This window comes from Ursus maritimus, unplaced genomic scaffold (assembly GCF_017311325.1).
Source record: "Ursus maritimus isolate PB19 unplaced genomic scaffold, ASM1731132v1 scaffold_29, whole genome shotgun sequence".
NCBI classification, from domain to species: domain Eukaryota; kingdom Metazoa; phylum Chordata; class Mammalia; order Carnivora; family Ursidae; genus Ursus; species Ursus maritimus.
In genome coordinates, this window is record NW_024425452.1 from 28,748,350 (window position 1) to 28,766,470 (window position 18,121).

At 36.7% G+C, this 18,121-nt stretch overlaps 1 pseudogene; it reads left to right on the forward strand.

Moving 5' to 3' along the window:
* The first annotated feature begins 9,095 nt into the window (after positions 1-9,095).
* Positions 9,096-14,046, forward strand: LOC103657491 (annotated as a pseudogene).
* The last annotated feature ends 4,075 nt before the right edge of the window (positions 14,047-18,121 follow it).

Below are 18,121 nucleotides of genomic sequence, written 5' to 3' on the forward strand. Positions count from 1 at the left end.
TGCAGAGAAAGGGGAACACTTTTGCCCTGTTGGTGGGAATGCAAACTGGTGCAGTCACTCTAGAAAACAGTATGGAGGTTCCCAAAAAGTTAAAAATAGAACTGCTCTATAATCCAGCAATTGCACTACTAAGTATTTACCAAAGAATACAAAAATACAGACTCGAAGGGGTACATGCACCCCAGTGTAAGTCACTTCACTTCAGTTAACCGTTTTGGCTTTAAAATTAGAGGGGTTTGTTTCTCACTTCCTGGACCTATACTTTATATATCTGAAACATTCTAGTACCTTTCTGTGGCCATTTTGACTTTTCATTTAAATTATGAAACATTTCAAACTCACCTGAAGTTTTGGTAGCCTTTTGGTCTGTTGGAAAGGCTATGTTTAGAAGCCTTCACCATTAATCCTACCAAACTCTGGTCTCAATTCCATTTACTCAAACCTACATTCTAAGTTAACTAGGCATTAAGCAGTATTATTTCTATGCTGACTTCATCTGTGATTTTTATCATTTCACGTAAATTTCTTCAGAATACTATTTTGATTCCCTGATTCCTTTGCATATGACTTCTTTGAATGCAGTGTCCTTCTAACCATTGTATACCCAGAAAATCAGTCAGTCCTTCAATTTCAACAGAGAAGTTGCTTCCTCTGTAGATACATTTCTGGACTTCCAGCCTCTGTATACCACTGGATCGGCACGGCACTTTTTTTTTTCGTTTATTTACCTGTACCTCCCAAACCAGACAAGAATTCCTCTGAGGGAAAGGACTGAGATCCACTCAGCATATATCCAATAGGATCTGACGAATAAAAGAGCCCAATATATATATTTTAGAATTAATAAATGAGTGAAATCAATTTAAAAACTAATTAATTCAGAATAATGGAATTTTTGGGGCGCCTGGGTGGCTCAGATGGTTCAGCAACCGCCTTTGGCTCAGGTCACAATCCCAGGGTCCTGGGATCAAGCCCCACGTCGGGCTCCCTGCTCAGCGGGGAGCCTGCCTCTCCCTCTCCCTCTACTGTTCCCCCACTGTGCTCTCCCACTCTCTCTGTCAAGTAAATAAAAAAACTTAAAAAAAAAAAAGAATAATGGAATTTTTGCCAGGTCTGATTTTGTAAAAAGTCTGAATTGTAGGATACCTTATAAAACAGCAACTATGTTTAAGTAAACAGTTCTATTAGATTTGGACATAGTAAATATTTTAAGACAAAACTGAAGGCTAGTTAACCAGCAATATGTGGGCAAGTTAATTTCTAACAAGTCACAATAAGTCATAATTCGTATACATTACAAACTACCAGGTCATTAATGCAAAAGTCCTTTTATATGCAAAAAAAAAAAAAAGTTGATGATCCCTAATGGGAGATACACAGACACAGAATCCTTGATTTCCTGAGAATGTGGCTTTAATTCCACAGCCCTAATGGTTGATGAGCAAGTAACTACTTAAATATTTTTATTCAAGAGGTGTTATAGCTTTTCACAAAAAAGAACTATATCCACAAAAGAAAACTTCCATGTAAAAGGAATTTTATTACATTCATCTTCCGTGATTCCATACGGTTTAGTGCTGTGTTCTGTATGATGAGAGCATTTATAAATTGAGGGAAAAGCAAAAAGTTAGATGTAAGCACATTTGACCCCATAAAGGATTTTAAAATATTTTAGCGTCAGCTGCAAATCTGTTTGAGGTGCCCAGCTCTTTAGAGGATCAGTTTTAGTAAGGGATCTGAGAAAAGAAAGAAAGAGGAAGATGAAGGCAGAATGTGAAATAATCTATTGCCATCATTAATTTAACGCTGGCCAAGTCACTGACAAATTTGCCTAAGTGTTTGAGGAGCCTTAACGTGACAAACTGACGCAGCTCTGAAAGATAGCATCATCCCCTATGAATTTAATTTGCTTTTTGGGGGTGCCTGAGTATTGCTGTTCAGGGTACTGGAAAAGAATAAACATACTTAAAGCTGCATGGAAGGGATCATTCACTCAACCTAGGTGAATAGTTTACTTCACAGAATAGATTTTTCATCTTTTCACTAACCAATTTATTACTATGTCTTCCGTTTTGCGTGCATTTTAGTAACTGGTTATCAGCACATAAAAAAAGATGGAATTACTATATTCTATTTATTTATGATATATGTTCAAAATAACCACCAGAATACCCCTGAGCATATTTCAAAGAGAAAAATTCAAAATCACCTATAAACAGGGAGAAAAAGCTTAGAATTTTCTTCCCGGGGAAGGGTGGAATCTTAAGTAATATGCTTTTGAAATTACATAACATCAGCTACCACCTAATTTGGTTTTCCTAGTATCTAGTCTGGTTTGGGCATTTAGTATTATTTGTATTTTTTTGTCTTTTTTTCATATTTACTGTGTCCTTATTACATGTATATTTTAACCTGTAATTACAGGTTTATGTTATATGTATGCCTATAAGCTGTTGCAATAGGTATTTTTTAATAAGCCAAATTAATAAATAAAATGTGATTCTTTTTTTGTGATTCTCACTTTTGCTGACTCTTCTGATCTTATCTTCTGCAATCACAACTTTCGTTATTACTAATATTAATAATAACTACTTTCTCCTTCACTCCAAAAAAGCAATAATAATATGAATGTTGTATCATATTTTCAAAAATCCAGAAATGTAGTTGAAATAAATGAACAATTCAAATGTAATCTTGATGAATAGTTCCTCAAAGTCTAAAAGCTCTTTGGAAATAAGAATGAGTTATATGTCAATTTAGAAACAATTATCATCAGTTTTTCTTTATCTTATAGAATTTTTGAGTATAAACCCAAATCCTCTTTTTTTTTGCTGCTATGAAGACATAGATCTTATCTTCACACACAAGGAATATGGCAATAATACACACTATATTTGTAACTTATTGCACACTATTAATCTCTGCTCAAATCTCACCGTTTTCTATGTAATCTTTCCACTTTAAAATCTCATTATTCATTTATACAACTCCAGCAATTCACTTATATTGCTATAGTAATGGCTTAACCTCTATATGCTTGCATCCCTGCAGATTTCATTAGGGCTTGGGGCTGGGGGCAAGAAGAGTCTTTCGTGCCTCTGATACTTACATCTTCCCTAACACAGTTCCTATGAATTTATTTTATGATTCCTTAATGTAGAGCCATAGATTTTTTTCTAAGTTATTAGAGCACTTTTATGACTTCAATTTTTTTATTCTTCTTCTCCCTCACCTAGAAGGCAGAGACAGTAGCTAATATCTCCTTAACGGTTAAGCAACTCCCTACCTGGGAGCTGATTAATCTGAGCAGCATGTATGGAGATATTTATCTGACTCAGTGAGAGAGTTTCCACAAACACAGCAGCCTCATTTCTGTTTCATCAAGAATACTGCCATTTGGGCCTAAGGAGGTGGTGAGCAATGGAAGGGGTGAAATAGTTGGCAACAAACATTGGTCACCCCTGGTGAAGGGGCCCTCAGTTAATTACTCAGGTGCCTTCAGCCAGATAACAGCTGAAGGGGAGAGGAGTTGTGACAACTGAATCCCTCAGATGTCAGTCATTATTATTTTTGCAGCTATCCTCAAAACCATGAAGGGTATAGAATAATTCATATTTATCAAATCCATATTCTAAACCATATTTAAAAAATTAGGGGGCACCTGGGTGGCTCAGTCAGTTAACCGTCTGCCTTCGGCTCAGGTCATGATTCCAGGGTCCTGGGGTCAAGCCCTACATCAGGCTCCCTGCTCAATGAGGAGCCTGCTTCTCCCTCTCCTCTACTTGTGCTCTCTCTCTCTCTAAAACAGATAAGTAAAATCTTTAAAAAATAGTAAATAAAATATAAAATAAAATAAAATAAAAAATCAATTTTTCTCTCCTTCCTCACAGTTCAAATGCTTCTGCAATGTAAACCTCCATGTGCATAAAAATAATCTTAGTAAAGTTCCACAGCACAGTAAACTGCATTGAATAGTACGGTTTCTGTTAATTTCCATTTTAAAAAATGGATCATTTTTGTCAATCCTATCATCTAAAGTGTGTATATAAAGGGATACAAAGCTGAAGAGAACTGATTTATGGCTCAGACATACGGAGGTCTCAGCAGCCAGCCACATGCACAACGGATGGCATTTTTGAGGCCTCAAATGGCAAAGGAGATTTGTTTCAGGTCAATACTTAAAGTGGCCACACACAGACACACAGAACACTGGCATCCAAACATTTACCCTCTGGGCAAGATGAATCTGAGGCATTTCCTCTGGAATACTTAAAGTGCATATGGTCATAGTGGAAATGGGCTCAGGACTGAAGATAGGACTTATTTGATAGCCTTTAAGTTTGTCAACACTCAGACTTCCTTGCCCATGTCACAGGGGGATTTCTGATAGCCAGGCAGTCCTTAAGCACTTAGTCAGAGTTTCAAACATTTCTCTTCAGAGAAATTCAATAGGAACAGAGAAAAGATCTCCACATCTCTGGTTGTATCTACCTACATGGAATCTTTTTATCACAAGGCTTCCCTCGGGTACCTGATTCCATTCTTAATGTCTCACATTTAAACATGAAGAAGACTAAAAATAACCACTATTTGAGGAGAGCTTTTTAACTCAAGAAAGAGCCTAAAATAATAAAGGAACAAATGAAGTAATGGAGGGAAGGTGGATGAGAAAGAGAATCCACCAATAAAACAAGAACAAGTTGCTGTGTATATTAGTTTTCTACTGCTGTGTGGTAAATTACCACAAACCTGTGGCTTAAAACAACACAAATTTATTATCTCACAGTATCTCTGCTCAGGGTCTTGCAAAGCTGCAGTCAGGTGTTGGCCAGGTCTGGGGTCATATTTGAAGCTCAGACTCCTCTTCCGAGCCAACTGGTTGGTGAAAGAATTCATTTCCTTGTGGTTATAGGACTGAGTGAAATCCCTGATTTTTTTGCTAGCCATACACCAGCAAAAGAGAAAGGCCAGCTCTCTCTCATTTCCTGGAGAGCACCCAAGAATTCCTTCTCAGGTAGCCCCCATAACCCATTTTTTTCTTTCTTTTTTCTTTTTTTATAATTTTTATTTGGTACAGCCACTTTGGAAAACAGTGTGGAGGTCCCTTAAAAAGTTAAAAATTGAGCTACCCTATGACCCAGCCATTGCACTACTGGGTATTTACCCCAAAGATACAGATGTAGTGAAGAGAAGGGCCATATGCACCCCAATGTTCATAGCAGCATTGTCCATAATAGCTAAATCATAGAAGGAGCTGAGATGCCCTTCAACAGATGACTGGATTAAGAAGATGTGGTCCATTATATACAATGGAATATTACTCAGCCATCAGAAAGAACGATTACACCCCATAACCCATTTTTAACCTGAATGCTACTTGCCTCTAGACCAGCAAGAACACAGATCTCTGACTTCTTCTATCACTGACCAATGGGCTCCCTTTGAAGGACTCAAATGATTACCTTGTCTACCCACTACAATCTTTCTTTTAATTAAGTCAAAGTCTACTGATCAAAAACTTAATTACTTGTGCAAAATCCTTTCTTTCATGTAAAGTAATATAGTCAAGAAAACAATATACCATCATAATCATAGTTTCCTCCCACACTCAAAAAGAGTTAATTATTTAAGGTGTGTGCATGAGAAGCCAAAAATTTTGGAGCCCATCTTAGAAATCTGCCCACCATACTTTGGAAAAGAAAAATATCAGAAAGCAAGAAAGAAACTATTTTATAAAATATAATTGCTGAAAAAATTGCAATAGAAACTTTGAAAGACAATATCAAGCAAATGAATAGAGAGAGGAGAAGAGAGAGAGAAAGAGAAAGAACAAAGGAAACTATGAGCAAAAATTAAGAAACTTAGAGATATTATATAGAAAATCCAATATTCAACAAATTACAGTTTTACAAATAAAGAAAATTTGAAGGAAGAGAGTATTAAAGAAAGAAATCAAAAGAATTTCCCTGAAATAAAGAATATACATTTCTAATTGAAAAAACCTTCTACTACACAGCAAGAAGGAATAAAAATAGATCCATAATGAGAGCACACATTATAAAATTTTAGTATAGGAAATAGAAAATTCTAAAGTCTCCAGAAATGTAAAAGAAACAAGTCATGAACAAAGAAGCAAGACTGATATTTCTCACAAGCAGCACTAAAAATTAAACACATTGGAGCAAGTACTTTAAAATTCTGAGGGAAAAATGTTTTTCAAACTAAATAACCAGCCAAACCCTCATCACATGTGAGGGTACAAGAACATCAGGCATTTTCGTATGTGCCAAATTTCCACACATTGACCTCCCATGAAACTTTCTTGAGAAGTCCTGAAAAACATTGTTCAGCAAACTCATGAGTAAATCAAGAAAGAGAAAGATGGGATTCAGAAAATATAGGATCAAATCAGGAAGACAGAGAAGAGAGACCTCAATGTGAGGTAACTGCTAGAACTGCTGGAAACCATCCAGATTATGGGGAATGCACAGAGAGCTACAAATGGAAAGGTATAAATTAAAAATATCGAGACAGCAAACTGGGCACGTGGGAAGTAAGACAATTACTGTTCAATACAAAAACCTCGCAAGTGAGGGTTTGCCCCATGGTGCATTACTTTGACAATGTGTTTGCTGTGTTTGCATAAACCTTGATGGAAGCAACAATCCTTGATTTAATTTCAGTGTTTGACAGGGTAAAGTTAACAGAAATGGAGGAGTGCTGAGAAGGTTTAAAAAGCTAAACCTTCATTTTTATTATAGAAAGTCAAATGGTATAATCTAAAAATCATCAATCCAAAAAATATTCTTAGAAACATATAATCTGGGGCAGCCTGCGGGGCTCCGTTGGTTAAGTGTCTGCCCTAGGCTCAGGCTCAGGTCTTGATCCCAGGACCCTGGAATCTAGCCCCGCAGGGCTCCCTGCTCAGCGGGGAGTCTACTTCGCCCTCTGCCCCTCCCCATTGTTCATGCTCTCACACACACTCTCTCTCTCTCAAATAAGTAAATAAAATCTTAAAAAAAAAAAAAAGAAACATATAATTTGGAAAAATATCAGAAGAAACAGCTGAGTTAGAACTTTGCTTCTAGGAAAGGGAGTAGAATGGGAACTGCTCATTATTAGCTTTCTGTTACTCTTTGATTTTTTCTAATAATGTGCTGTTATATTTTTTAACTTTTTAACCAATTAGAAGCATCTTCTGCAGCTGTTTGTTGAGTCATAATTGAACTTCAGATATTCTTCTGGAAGAAAACACTATTGCAATGTTTTGTTAAATAAACACAAAAAGCTAAGGTTTTAACACGTAGAACTTTACTCTGATGTAGCATATACCGTCTCCCACGACTAACAAATTGAAACTTTGATTTCTGGCTTTTTCTGGTGATAATATTGTCTGCATATATTTTTATTAACTATATTAAATAAAGCCTATGTTTGTAGCACTTTGGAGGTATTAAAGCATTTTCAGTTTTATGTTGTTAATTATCCTTCCAATTACTCTGTGATAAAGGTAAATACTCAGTAAATATTAATGATAATTATTAACATTAAATACTCATTCTATTTTATAGATTAAAAACCTGAGGTTCATAGAGTTAAGTACATACTCAGAATCATGTTTTTTTTTCCTTAGAAAGAATGTTCTAACATTAGTATAGTATATTGTTCATCACACCACACTTTTTCCTGTATGTTAGGATATAATACTTTATTTTTACTTTGTAATTTCCAGACTCAATGTCATTTTGATAATCACAGTATTTTGTTTACCTGACATTTTTTATTTTAAATATACCACTATGTACATCCACCCAATGTCATTGTGAAAGGCAATTTCCTTGTTTTTATATATTCATAGGTAGAAAATATGTTTTTAAATATACATATATACACTTATAATGCATTTACAATTTCACTTCTACTTTGTCCAAAAAAGTGCATGAATCTATATTTGCTCTTCAGAGTTCCTCAATACATTAGAATATATGCCATGCCTCTTAAAAGAAATGCATACACCAAAAGGATCCACATCTGAAAGTCAAGTAAATAGGTGGCAAGCATTAGCTTATTGGACTTTCCTTCAGTCCTCCATGCTCCATTTCAGAAAACTCCCACACCTCTCATTCTGTTCATAGGACATTATAAGAGACTGGTACTGAGAACTATTGGTTCTGCCCTCAGAGAGCGACTAGATCTGAGATTTCCCTTGGAGTCATTAAAAAATGAACCCAGACAGAAGTTAAGAAAGGGGAGAGATGAAAGTAGACTCCAGTAGTGGAGAGAAAAGATGATGACTCCAGCAGAAAGGAAAAGTAGTTTACTTCTTCTCAGGCAAAATCAGTGAGGGTTTGGGATGGTCATAAAGGCATCCTAGCATCACACAAGCAACCAAACAGCAAGTATATAGTGGTTCCAAGATGGATCCCAGAAGAACAATTCCATTTATCGCATGAGAACTTTAGGGAGCCAAAACATCACAAAAATCTGTACAGGAAGATCCCCCACATCCTTAGGCGTGTAACTACTTTTCAGATACAAAATACATATATATCCAAAATTTGGCACCACAGAGAAAGTGGGCTTGCCAATTTCATAAAGAACAGATGAATTGCTGTTGTTTTACTTTAATTAAATGTATTTAATATAAGTCTGGCAATAATTCCTGTCCAATGTCTCAGCTATTTCCAGTAGTGCTAAGAAAAATGAAATATGCCAACACAGCCATATTCTATAAAGCTAGTTACTTAGAAAATAGTTGACAGTTGCAAGCAACAACAACAAACTGCAATGAAGCAAATGCTATTTAGAAAACTTTGTTCATCTGCTTGTATAACAAACATGTATTGAGTCCTGCCAAATTGCCACATAAAAGTGCCAAATAAGGCCTGGGTCTTGGTGTTTCACACAATACTGTGGCCAGGAGACCAGGAGCTGACACAGAGACACTTGAAATACTTGAAGCAGAAGAGAAATGGAGGAGCCATAGAACATTAGGGATGAATACAGGAAGACCCAAGACCATGGAGGAGTTGCCTACTGTCTACACTATTTTCCAATATAGAGGTTCAAAATAGAGGTTGTTATGGTGACAGACTATGAAGCTTTTATCAAAATCCCAGGCTGTCAGAAGCAGGGTCTGGTCTGTTGAACTCACATGTGATCCTGTTGCATGGATAAGCCCTCTGAGGTAGTAGATGTCAGAGAAAAGGTGTGGGTGAAACTTATTGGCTGATAGATGAAAAATGATAGGATAAAAGTATCCTTCTCCATAAAAGTTGTCAACCATGGGACTGAGAAAGACCTTGACCCCAACAATGTTATCACTGAGCAAGAAGAGAGGCAGAGGCAGTCCTTCCATGATTACACTGGGAAGATCACCCTCAAGGCTATCCTGTACACCACCTACAAGGTGTGTGTTGATAGAGACTACTTTGCAAAGGGTTGTTTTATGCAACCATGAGGAGCTAAATATTCTCTGATACCTAATGAGGAAGAGGTGAAGGAAGAGGAAAATAAGCAGAGTTTGAGAAGCGTGACCCAATGAGGAATTCTTCTAGAAAAAGAAAGAAGCTCCTTAGGTTCCTTCAGTCAGTGAGATCTGCCCTCAGTTTGCAAAGTAACTGAGACTGACTCCTGCTGCCGCTGCCACTGCTGCTGCTGCTGCTGGAAAAGAAGGAAAAAAAATGAAGAAGAAGGAGAAGAGAAGAAGAAGAAGAAGAAGAAGAAGAAGGAGGAGGAGGAGGAGGAGGAGGAGAAAAAGAAGAAGAAGAAAAAGAAAAAGAAGAAGAAGAAGAAAAAGCAGCATCAGAAGCAATGGGAAGAAGAAGAAGAAGAAGAAGAAGAAGAAGAAGAAACAGCAATGACAGCACAAGGAGCAAGAGTGAAAAGAGGACAGGGGTGATTGAGAAAAGAAGGAACCAGGAGTCTTGTGCCTTGAAGCCCTAGCTCCTAGAAAGACTCAATAGTGAGAATACGGTCTCCCACCCCATTGACCTCTCTCCCACGGGAGATGGCTTCCCCTCGTGGCACAGGTAGGTTTGGGAGTTAGATGACAAAAACATCTATCTGAATGAGTTGTTGTTAACTTACCATTCCTGGTCTCCTTGCAAGTGACCCTTGCAGCTCATCCACTCATTTACTCGACTTCATTTAGCAGGAGGTCCTATTACCCTCTCCAGCTGCCACTGCCAGAGCCAGATTTCTGTACAGGAATCCAGGCTAGAGCCACAGGTAATGCTGTGCAGGCAAATCTGGCTGTAGTTGGAGAACAGTGATTGGTCCCTCTCTGTTGGGCCAGCCCTGGACCGATTGGTGAGTGATCTCTACAGCATCCAACACGGGCAGAGGGAGACCTGCGGTATGAGGGAGAACATGGTGAGAAGTGGTGCTTACTTTTTCCATTTCCCCATTATGGTTCTACTGTGCTAGAACTGACAGCCAGAAAACCATTATTTGCAATGACTGAGCTTGTGTGTGACATTCTGCCAGACCACGGAACCGGATAGCTCAAGCCAAGATCATTGCTTTACTTGTATTTACTACCATGTAAGTCAATTCCACTTCAGGTCTCTGTTTAAATTCCTGTCATTACATGGGGGGGAAATGCCAAATAAAAGGCATAATGCCTGCCCTCATGAAGTTGTTTAACGAAGAAAGGATCATAAATTTAAAAAACAATGCAGTGAGATAAAGCATGAAAGAAGGTTGTATTTGGTGTGAAGGCAGCTGAACAGGGCCTTCATACCAAATACCAAATACTGTTTTAGAGTAGGATGATGGAGGTCATCCTAGTGAAACTTGCCTTGAGATGAATTTTGAAGGTGAAGTAAAAGATAGCTTGATTCCAAATTGGGTGGGAAAAAGCAGGATGAATAACTTGCTAAGATTATGTTTAGTTCACATAACAAAAAGTTAACTAGCACAGCTTAAACCTATAGGATTTTTCCCCATAATAAACACTCCTTTAGTGGGAACCTTAAGGATGGTGCAGCTGCTCAAGGAGTTGATGAAGAATTCAAGTTGTGTTTGGTTTCTTCCTCTGCCAGTTTTAGTGGGTGGTTTTTGTTCTCTTGGGCACAAGAAAGCTGTTGTACGTCCAGGCATCATGTATATGTATTAGTCAGAAAGAAGGGATGAAAGGCGAAGGTGTCCCTTTTATTAGAAGAACAATAGCTTTTCTAGAAGTCCTAGCCAGTAGACTTTAGCTGTTTTATTATGGGCCAAAACTTGATCACATGACCACCCCTAAAGGCACAGGAGTCTAGGGAGGTAAGGATTTTTAACTTATCACATTGCCTCCCCAAACAAAACTCGGGATGCTAGTAAGAAGGAGAAAATAGATGCTACGTAGGAAACTACCACCAGGATTTCTACTTTTGAGATGTTAAAGTAGTTGTATTTTTCCCTATTCCACCTACTAAATAAAACTAAAAACTTTGGACATTATGTAAAACATTTGTTTTCTTACCACAATGAAATCAAACTAGAAATCAATAAAAGAAAGATAGAAAGGAAATATTAAAATAGTTGGAAATTCTGGAAAACTAAATCAATATTATTCAATTTCCATTTTGCTTTTAGTTTATGTATCAAGAAGAATAGTCTCCACACTAGAAAATTAGAAAAAAAAATCAACATTAATGAACAAAATCCCAAGATACATGAGAAGATAGTAAGAATATTTTTAGTAGGTCTTAACTGTCCCAGAGTATAACTGATAAATGGAGGGATGGATGGATACTCCTTCACACTGTACTGTTACCTTGTGCTTATATTTCTCTCCTGCCCAATTATTTATAAGCTCTCTGGAAGAACAGCTATAAGGAGATATCTTGTCTCTTTCTTCTTTATATTAAATGCCTTGAACACAGTGGTCACTCAAAAATTATAACTGAATTGAATAATTGATTAATTCATTGATCATTTGAATGAATTAGTTTCTAGCCATAGATAATTCATTTATGAATAAACCAATTCAAGTTGATGAACCAATTACCTCTAAAGCACTGCCAAGTTGCATAAATTACTTTTCTCTTAGTGAATATCTTTTCTTAAAAGACATACATGTGAAATGAATGAAAAATAAAAATCAAGCAAAAGAAGCCAATAAATTGCCAAACACAGGCATTTACAATTAACCTTACAGCTTTCTGACAAAAGGATCAGACATACACACACACACAAATATGGTCAAACAAATTTTATTATTTAGAAAAAGAATAATACTGTCCTCAGATTTTCTGTGAACAAATCAAATGATAACTGCCAAATGAAAGTGCATATTCAGGATATGATGATGGAAGCATATGGCTAGATCACAGGAAGTGACAGCGAGTAGGCTCTGCTGGTCAGAGCACATGCGGAACATGGTGATCACTTTTGGCACATCATTTAAAGATATATATTAATAAATTCTAGTGTGTTTCAGGGAGTGTGAGTTAAATAGTAAAAGGTCTTGAACTATATCATTCAAGCAATGGGTTAATTAGTGAGAAGAGAAATCCATGGGAAAACATATGAATTATCTAAATACTTGAAGGTCATTCATGTAGATGAGGGAGAAAATTCTGGAGGAGTTGAAATCATAATGACGTGGTTGAGAGACACACCATTAGGTTCAATATCAGTGAGAGTTCTGAATGGCTGTAACATCTCAATATCAGGCATCCTTCCCATGAAAAGCGACCACCCCATTACAGAAGAGTTAATGAAACCCCAGATAAGCATTAACCAAGGATGTTAAGAGATTTCTAGAGGAGTAGGAGATTGAGTCAGATGACTTCAAAAGGCCATTTCAATATTCAGATTCTGTACCTCTAAGAGCTACTGGTAGATTTTCACCAATTCTCCTGTATGACTTTACTCAATTCTATTTGCCAATGATAACTTATATTTGGCCTAATTTAAGACTAACATCACAACTTTTTAAATAAAGAAAATTAATTGGGTCACCCAAGATTCAAACCTAAAGCCTGGGTTTCATAAAAACAGTGTTTCAAATAACTCAATCAGTAAGGTTTATATTTAAATGGGGCCACATTTCTTATCCAAGACTTACTGGCATCTATGGTTCTAGTACATAATTCTGGCTTATTTTTGTTTAAGAAGGTATAATTGTCATTGATAGTATGTTTTAAGCAGAGAAGTTTTCAAAGATGTATGGCTATATTTACAAAAACAGTTCATGTTTAAATACATAAAAATGATAATGGTATATAAATGTATTAAGGCAGAAGGTGAGTCTCTTCAAGTAATTCTTACTAGAATTTATATGATAAATTACAAAATAAAAGTTAACTCCATGTTTATCCAGCTTAGCTCTACAGTCAGAAGGTACTTGCCTTCATTTTAAAACTTAGGTGTTTTGAGAAAAGTAATTATACTTTTAATTATGAATAGTAATATAAACTGAAGTATTGACAACAGCAACACCAGCAGCAGCAAAGAACATATGTCTGGAATATTCAGTACTCAATACCTGGCACCTTACAGGGCAACTACAAATGCTATATAAACACTGGTAAAATGAATGACGGGAAATCTCACACACAAGAACTGGGTGCTGACATAGCACGGAGTTCCTGTTTTCACTCCATTAAATCTGGTTTCCACATATGACCTCTGGAATATCCAAGTTAAAAGACCAGAGCCTCAGGTGAACATTACAATTTATGCACAATGCACAATGTGTAGCTTTAGGAGTTATCTCTTTTTTAACATTTTTAAAGAGGGAAACACTCAAGAGAAAAATGACTGGGGGTGTCTAGGTGGCTCAGTCAGCTGGGCTTCTGGCTCTTGATTTGGCTCGGGTCATGGTCTCAGCGTTGTGGGATTGGATCCCATGTCAACTCCACTGGGTATGGAGCCTGCCTGGGACTCTCTCTCCCCCTCTCCCTTGGCCCCCTTCTCTGTAAGTGCGCAATTTCTCAAAAAGGAAGGAAGGAAGGAAGGAAGGAAGGAAGGAAGGAAGGAAGAAAGAAAGAAAGAAAGAAAGAAAGAAAGAAAAGAGATAGGAAGAAAAGAAGAGAAAAAGAAAAAAGTAGGTGACGCTTAACTTCAAGAAAATCGTGATTCTTGACATTTTTGTTACCGAGAGACTCTGAAACTTGGATAGCCATTGTCTGGTAAAGGAGTTATGTTCCTTTATGAAGCACCAGAAATAAACCCTCAAGTTCTCTAAGATTTGTGAGGTATTTGGGGAAATATCTGAGTAAACCCATATTTTCTCTTACAACTTCAAACAACGAGAAAAAAATTATGCCTAATGAGGTTCTTTTTGAGGCTTAAAGCAGAAAATTTAATAAATACATGAGAAAAGCAGTATGTGTTCATGAAATAGTTTTAAAAGAAAGGATTTCCGGGGGCGCCTGGGTGGCTCTGTTGTTAAGCATCTGCTTTTGTCCCAGGGCGTGATCCCTTCTTCCTCTCCCCCTCCCCCTGCTTGTGTTCCCTCTCTCACTGGCTGTCTCCCTCTCTCTGTGTTAAATAAATAAAATCTTAAAAACAAAACAAAACGAGAAAAAGAAAGGATTTCCTGAGAACAATGTGACTGCAGAATTTCTTCCATCCACTTTCTTGAAAAAAGTTACTTCATGCACTGATGACAAATTGATTAGATAAAGATGGAGGGAGGCAAAAGAAATTCCTTATAGCTTTTGATAAAACTCGCTAAAATTATTGAACTTAGAGACAAGACACTTTAAAATCCAAGGCAGTCTTGCTTGATGAGAAAATCCTAGTTTGGAGGGGAAGAAATAGAGTGTTATTACCTAGTATCAACTACCTTGGAGACTTTGGGAAAAGATCCTTAATATTCCCGCAACCAGGTCTACTCAGCTACAAGTCATCATGATTGCTACTACTGAGTTTGTCCCTACTATGTTGGATGCTTTACTCAGCTTCCTTTTCTAGTCTGGTGAACCTGGGTATATTATTTAACTCCAATCTTCCAATTTCTCACTGAAGCAAAGTTAATGATAGTTACATAGTCGTGAATGTTTTAGCACTTAGCATACAGAGTGCCTGGTATATAATAACCATTTTATACATATTTGCTTATCATTATTACCTCTTGAATCATAGCCTAGAAGTAGGTATTATTTAAAGATGGGTATCATAGTAAAATAATGGAATAGATTAGAAGCCATAACTTTTATAAACTGGCTAACGTATTTTGTTTGGCAGACTGTGTAGTATTTATTCGCCCCACAGAATGTTTTCATTTTGAGATTTTGAGTTACTTCTCAATGTATAAAAATAGATTTCACAAACAAATTTCAATTTCCAGCTTTCATTAGAAATGTAAAATACCTGATCATTTTCGGCATTCCAACCCAAAGGACAGCCACGAGGGTAAACTTGGAGCCGTACTTTTTAGCAAAGTTTCTCGAGTTTGCCATGGCTTCCACTTTTACTATTATCTCCACAACGAGAACAAAATGAATAGAATTCATCATGGTGCTTGCAAAATTGTGGACCAATATTAGTATTTTTCTTAGATTTTTTTTTTCCATAGAGTTTCCAAACTGGTTGTGCCTTCCTTTTGACTGAAGTATACAGACTTACCCCTTCTGTCTGAACTACCGAGGTAAGTGAAATAAAAGTTGTTTTTCAAGTGTGTGCCATTTGTTTGGATGCAAATTATGTCACCCTTTCTGGGACTGTTTCCTTTATAAACATAAAATAATAAATAAAGTATACATATGTACATACATATTTGAACTAATGCGATGCTGTGCTTAACGACTCCTAAATAGAAAATGCTAACGAGTCTAATGGCTAATTATGCCATCCAAATATCCTTAACTTAGATAAATATTCTAAGTAAATTTGTGTGTGTGTTTATCGAAATATAATAGACATATACCATTGAGTAAATTTAAAATGTATCACTTGTTGATTTAATACACATATATTGCAATGTGGTTACCACTTAGCCTTAACTAACACCTCCATCACATCATATAATTTTTATTTCTTATTTGTGGTGAGAATACTTAAGACTAGTCTCTTAGCAACTTTCAAGTATGTAATACAGTATTGTGAACTCTGATCACAGTGCTGTGCATTAGACCCCCAAACTTACACATCTTGTAACGGCGACTATATACACTCTGACCAATATCTCCCCGGTAACCACCATTCTACTCTCTGCTTCTGAGTTTAGCTTTTTTAGATTCCACGTGTGAGAGATATCACAGTGTTCGCCTGTCTCTGTGTGACTTATTTTATTTCACATATGCCTTGAAGGTCCATACACACGGTCACAAATGGCAGAAATTTCTTCTTTCTCGTGGCTGAATAATAACCCATCATATATTTACACCCAATCCTCTTGATCCATTCATCTATTGACGAACTCTTAAGTTGTTCCCATATTTGACTATTGTTAATAATGTTGTAATAAACATGGGAGTATATGGGACGCCTGCGTGGCTTAGTCACTTAAGCATCTGCCTTCGGCTCAGGTCATGATCCCAGGTTCCTGGGATTGAGTCCCGCTTCAGGCTCCTTGTTCAGCAGGGAGCCTGCTTCTCCCTCTCCCTCTGCCTCTCACCGTGCTTGTGTTCTCTCTCTCTCTCTGACAAATAAATGAAAAAATCTTTTAAAAAATCTTGTTCATAGTAGTTTCTTATGATCCTTCGTATTTCTGCATTATCACTTGAAATGTCTCTTCTTTATTTCTGATTTTATTTGAGAATTCTCTCCTTTTTTTCTTAGTCTAGCAAAAAAGGTTGTCAATAGACTAATCAGAGGTAAATTTAAAGTATAATCTCTCATATCCACACTTCAACTAGAAATTTGAAACTTGAAATTTGAAATGATTTCAAAGAATATCATTTACCCTGAACGAACAAGATCTGCTCTATTTCTGGATTTAAAATGTTTCTGGGGTTTGGATAATTTTATTCCCAAGTACTTTTCACTTCTACCACTTAATATAGCCCTGTCATGTCCCAAATTTTTGGTCTTGGTTTTTCTATCTTTTATAGTGTAAGAAATTAAATACATAATAAATGTTTGCCTAATAGTAATGTAATGCACTGAAACTTTTTTTTTTTTTACCTACCAAAATATCACAACTAGGAGCCATTACTTCTTAACTATGACCAGCTAGACTACCGGGACGTTGATCCTGTTAAATGCTGCACTTCTTTTCCATATCCCATAGGATGGGCAAACTGGTCATCACAAAGTTTTAGGACCCAGTGTATCTGTGTCAAGCCTCAAGTATTCCAGCAAATGATTTTTCCAACAGTACTTTGATATTACTTCCTTTTTTAATGGACAAGCATGAAAAGCTCTTTTAGGACAATTCCATTATTTGAATACTTTCATTATTCAGATTGCCAGATAAGTTTTGTTATGATCTTTCACGTAAGTATCCTATTCAATAATCCCCCCCAGTCTTGCTTTCCTGTCCCTCCAAAGCACCTTCAAAATCCTTCACCATGATTCCTTCCTCCCCTCTTTTATTTCTAGCTTAATCAGTTCCAGGCTAACTCCTCCCTAACTGCTTCTCACCTAGTCTTCTCTTTTACCCCATGAATACCATTCAACCTTCTTTTCAAACTCTTTCCACTTCTTTCCTTTATTTGAAACCTGAAAACACAGTGTTTCTTACAAATGGGCTGGTACACAACTCTCTTTACTCCCAGAATGTTGTTGCCACCCTCTTTCAATTACTTCTCATTTTGAAATTCATATAACTTAAATAACCCATTTTCTTTTGTTCTAATTAATTCTCCAAGCCCTAAGACACTCTGCTAAGTTCTTCAGTGATTTGTACATGTGGCAAATGTTGTGTTCTTCTTGGTGGTGGTGGTGGTGATAGTGATGGGGAGTGATTGTGTTGCTGCAGATGGCATTTAAATTTTACTTTTGTTTTACTCACAACTATATTCCTGAGAAACTTCTTAAAATTCCTAGCTTCACATTTTTTGTTACCTTCACCAATGACTTTTATTTTTACTACACTCAACACTTTAACCTCACTGTTAAACCCCTTCAACAATCCAAATCTGTTATACCTTCAGGACTTTGAACTTACACCAAATCTTTTACTCCTCATTATCCTCCTCCCTTCCTTCTTTGTCCCTAGTGTGATATTCAAAACATTGAA